The sequence below is a fragment of the Rhagoletis pomonella genome, unplaced genomic scaffold (assembly GCF_013731165.1).
Source record: "Rhagoletis pomonella isolate Grant_MI unplaced genomic scaffold, Rhpom_1.0 Rhpom_scaffold_00883, whole genome shotgun sequence".
Classification (NCBI taxonomy): Eukaryota; Metazoa; Arthropoda; class Insecta; order Diptera; family Tephritidae; genus Rhagoletis; species Rhagoletis pomonella.
In genome coordinates this window covers 51666-57402 of record NW_023459437.1, presented here as the reverse complement: position 1 = coordinate 57402, position 5737 = coordinate 51666, and positions in this window count along the sequence as shown.

The following is a 5737-nucleotide window of genomic DNA, read 5'->3' as shown; positions in this document are numbered from 1 at the left end:
AGTGGTAATAAATATTATTATCCGTACTTCCTATTGCCGCAGTCGTTGCCAAACCAATAGCGCTGCTTTTGGTACCAGTTCCCTTCCACGAGAAAAGTTCTGCTACCTCATCTGTAATAATTTTTTTTTAATGAATCATTTATTGACGCTAGTACGGATAATGCTCGGATTTCGCACGCCTTTTTAATTGAGAAGCCATATTATCAATAAAACATTAAGTTCAATAACTGTAAAGACCTAATAAACTAGCAAATTAAAAAAATAAATAACTATAAACTTACGAGATAGGGGAATTAAACGTTTAAATCCTTTAGTGTTGCTCCGCGCAGCCTGTGAAAGAATTGCAAAATTCGTTAAATTAATTTGTATTTTTGAAGTAGCTACTTACAAGAAGTTTAATTATAAAATAAAGTGGTAGATCGTCCTTGGCGTTTGCAGCAGTCTGCCAATAAATCACATATTTAATAATTTTCTTAAACTGAATATTTAACAAACTACTTACTTATAAAATACTGTGATTGAAGAAAAATTGTCAAGAAAATTAAAATTTTTTCTTGTGCTGACAAATTACTACAAGCCTCTTTCTATTATATTTTTTTGTTTTATCGTTTACGAGCTTTTCTCTAACTTTTTGGCGTACGAGAATCCCTCGTAAAACATAATGTTCGTAAAATGTACGTTTTCTTGCTGGCTGGGTGTGCAACAATTAAAATTAAAAAAAAATTGATTTAGAAAATTTTTGTAGTGCTTATGAAGCAAAATGTTGGACTTTTTTTCATGCTTTTTGAACATATTTTCCACAAAACTAAGTCTTTTTTTGCTTTCTGTTTGATCTATAATATGCTTCTCAGTTTCTTCAATAAATTTCATTTGAAAAGAAAACAATCATAATACAAAACTTGCGTTTTCCAGCTTAATATTAATTTACTTCTCATTTCTTATGTACCAATATTTTCAGTATTGGTTTTGAAGAAACATTGAAAAAGAAATTATAAAAATATGGGAAAAAATATAATTTTGAAATGTTAGTTATGAAAAGTTTTAAGTAAAAAAATTAAATTAATGATTTGGCCAGTTGCCGTTTATTTAGCAGGCGGCTGTGGATCAACATCACTGCTCTCCTAATATCTTGGTCATCGTCATCAGAAAGGTCAGAAAGGTCGATAATTTCGTCCAACAGATATTCTGGAATTTCATCTTTAGCTTCCCCTTCTTCCTCTTTTTCCTCGTCTTCCTCTTCTTCAAAGGTGTTTTCATACCACCAACAAATTTCAGCGAGTATTGCATCTGGAGATTTCTTTCCTCTGTACCTGAAACGAAAATAGTTTTCAATCGTTAACATGATTAAATTGTGCACTCTGACAAAGATATTAGAAAAATCTAGGAATTCAAAATATGCACACTCTATAGTTACCTTATTTCAAATGGAAGCGCAGTTTGGTGATAACGTTCGCCTTGCTCATCAGATTCAGTTGGCAACTGTTGAGCGAGTTGATCAAGATGCTGATGCAAGAGATGAATGAATACGGAAACTAATGAGTCGGTCAAGATTTTGACATGTTGACAGCTTTCGATGAAATTGGGGTTAATATGTCGTACAAAATTCATCTCTTGCTTCAGCATCTTGATCAACTCGCTCAACAGTTGCCAACTGAATCTGATGAGCAAGGCGAACGTTATCACCAAACTGCGCTTCCACAGCCGCCTGCTAAACGGCAACTGGCCAAATCATTAATTTAGTTAATTTATTTATTTTGCAAAGTTCGAAGGTCGATTAAGAAAAATTCGAACTAACATAAACAAACGCCGCGATACGGGTCTTCTAATTTAGCCTCTATTTTCACCCCTCACTCTCAGAATCGACCTAACTTTTGCTAACCTGAATTTGATCCACAGTGTTACCGTAATTGTAATCATGAAAATTGGGATTACGATTAGTTGTAATTAGGGATGGGTAAATTCGATATTCGAAGCTTCGATATTCGAATTTTTATCGAATTTTGGCTCCAAAATGGCGAATTTTTGAAATCGAACTTTGTGTTGCTAAAATTCGGATAAAATCGAGTTTTTCTAGAAAAAATCGAGTTTCATATTTATCTCCAAAAAAATCAACTCTTCAACTTTCTTGTGTCTGACTAAATTTGCTATCACTGTCGCTCAGGCATTTATTTTAACTATTTTTTTGAAAGGCCGAGACATGAAAACTTTAGTAGGCCATTAAATAAACATACGAGCTAACTTTCGCAGTGTTTTACTACTGGATGGGTATACTTTCAGAAAATGTTAACAAAGTCCGGTCTGGTTTGGGCTGTCCTACAGTGTAATTTGAGTTTAACTTTTTAAACAGGTGGCCACTCACTTCAAGCACCTTAAAAATATTGTAATTGTTGCATAGTATTTTAAGCACAACACTTCTTTAACTTCTTTAACTAAACCCCTCTTAAATGTAATTAAAAAATTAAGTTTATTCAAAATAATTTCGATTGATACCCATACTGGGGTAGTTTATTTAACTTATTTAATAATTTGATTTTGAATTTCTTACATACATACATATGGCACAAAGCTAAAACCATATTACACATCTACAGGGCAAGCCCTTTCATTTGACACCTACCTCCTTTTTGAAAATCGAACGAACGATACAGATTTTATGACACGGTGTTAAATATTTAACGCAAACATATCCGAACTCGATTAAGAAGTTTCACTTCAAACAATTTTTGGCAAATTCGAATTAAATCGAATTTGCACCACCAAATTTCGGATCAAATAATCGAATGTTTGGGCAATGTTCGAAATTCGGAAAAAATCGAATTTCAACCCCCCACTACCAATCCCTAGTCGTAATCGTAAAATTTTTAGGAGTACAATTAAAGTAATCGCAATCATGCAATTCATGATTTCCATTACAGTAATAAAAAAATTAGTTTTGCTTAGAGCAAAAATTGATTTTTATACAATAAAATGGATTTAAATTATGCATTCGCCTATTTGTTTGAAATTGTTGTAATATTCTACAGACTCGTGGTCGCAGTATTTCTAATAAGGTTTGATTTTGATTCACTGTCCAGTGGAGGAACCTACAGTTTTACGCCGACCCGAAAGGCGAATGCATTTTTAGGAGAAGCTGACAGAAATCCATTCGGAGGTTTGCCATTGCCTGCCGAGAAGCGACCGCTATTAGAAACAAGTAAGAAAGTCTAAGTTCGGGCGGAGCCGAACATTAAATACCCGGCGCAAGTATTAAATATATGTTTTCCACCTTTCCGAAAGCTACCGCTACATGATAAGCCGGCGTGTATAAATTTTAAGTAAACTAGCGTCCTTAAATTTCAAAATATTGAAATTTCAAGCATTTCTGAAATTTACCGTTATATGAAAAGCGGCCGTAATTTTAGTCCGATTTCAACAATTTTCAATGGTTTACTTTTATGTGGCAAGCACAATAACCATACCGAGTTTGGTACAAATTGCTAGAACGGTTAGCGAGATACATATACGTGATCATAAGTGGGCGGTGCCACGCCCATTTTCCAAAATTTTATCATAAACGTATTTCCTGGCAAAGAATTGTTGCAACCATCATTTTGAATAAATTAGCTTTAATATTTACTGATTTATCGAGGATTTCGTATTTCTCGAAATTACAGTTATATGGGATGTGGGCGTGGTTATTGTCCGATTTTAAAAATTTTCGGCCATTTGGTATGCTGTACCAGGGCCAACAACTGTGCCAAGTTTGGAATAAATTGATGCAGCGGTTACCAAGATATACACATGTAACCATAAGTGGGCGTGGCTACGCCCATTTTCAAAAAAATGTTAATATTCTTATTTTTCGTCTAAAATTTATTAAAAATATCAATTTTGAGTGAATTATCTTCAGTAGTTACTAAAATATCGCAGTTTTTGTATTTATGAAAATTACCGTTATATGGGAGGTAGGCGTGGTTATTGTCCGATTTTGCCCATTTTCAATACACCCGAAAGAAGTACACGTACCAAGTTTCGTTAAGATATCTTAATTTTTACTCGAGTTATCGTGTGCACAGACGGACGGACGGACGGAGAGACAGTCACCGCTTAATCGATTTCTCTTTTCATTCTGATCATTTATGTATACATTTGTCTATATCTATCTCGATTCGTTTTGCCTGTTACAAACAACCGTTATGTGAACAAAGTTATAATACCCTTGTGCACAAGTGCGCTCGGGTATAAAAAACGTTTTTTGTTTTTAATTTTTTGACGTTGGTTGAATCGGGCTTGAATACACGCCATGCGAAATGGTAGCGCACACTGCTAACTACTACACCACAGCGGGCGCTGTGCAACTGTATTATTTCAACTTTAAATCAATTTTACATACTTTTCGGTGAAAGTTCGGCTCATGTACTTAACTACAAAGCCTCTACAGAATATCAGAAATTCGCAATCAACATTTTCTTGATTACGATTACGTTAATTGTAATCATAATATTTTTAGGATTACAATTAAAGTATTCGCAATGATAATTTTCATGATTACATAATTGTAATCTGTAATTGTAATCTTAAAATGTTTAGGATTACAATTACGGTATTTGTAATCATGTTTTCCATGATTTCGATTACAGTAATCATAGTCCCTAAATTTTTAAGATTACAATTATTATAATCATAATGGTAACATTTATGATTACAATTAATCGTAATCGTATATAATTTAAGGATTACAATTACGCAATCATAATTAAAATGTAATCGTAATCAAAAAAAATTACCCAGCTCTGAATCTTACTACAGTAAACGAGTATATATATTAGGGTGATCCAAAATAACTAACCTGGCAAATTTATGACCTTAAAATTACCTATTTACTGAGAAGGAAATTCTTCCATTTGGAAGCATTTTTATTTCCATTTTAAAAGTTGACGGTGGGCATTCGAAATTTTCTATGAAAATAACATGTAAAAATTTTTCATTAAAAATGTTATAACCTTTGAACCGTAAAAAAAAGTTATAAAAAAGGGATACAAGTTTTTTCAAGGCATATTCTTGTAGGGCATTAGATTCTAAAAAAAATTGTCTTAGAGACAATTAAAAGTATTAAATATGTTAATGTTATTGTTGAACGAGTTATAGCGTTGTTACAAAATTATAATCGAACTTTGACGAAAGACGAGGAACGAAGGCAATTTCTTTTGCAAGTAAGACAATTATAATTAAATAATTTAACAAGTATTTTTTTGCAAAAAACACAACCGACTTCAATTCTCGTACTGAATCAAGCAGACAATCCATGTACGTAATATGTAGATGAAACGAAGTGCCTAATTCTAGCTTTTTGGGAGCTCGTATATCAGGGATGATAAATGAATCTTCTAATTTTGTAGCAAATTACCAAAAATAATGTATAAAAATATGCAAAGTAAGGGAAATATAGATCGCAAAATGACATTGAGATATGCGTATTTTTGCTGGAAACATTTTTTGCTGCGAAAACTCGCAAGTAAGAAAACCAGCTGATCACAAACATATGTTCGTGAATAACCAAAGGAAAATAGGGCATCTTGAATTATATATTGTAAATTTTATAAATATTGCTAGTATACAATGAAAAAGACAGTAAAGTTATTAAACAAAAGGTTTGTCGAGTTTATTTTTAATTAATTTACTATTAATCTCCAGTTGTTTTTTATTTTTATTTTAGTGTGTTTCAACTATGATTGTCGTATAAAATTTCTCAATTTTC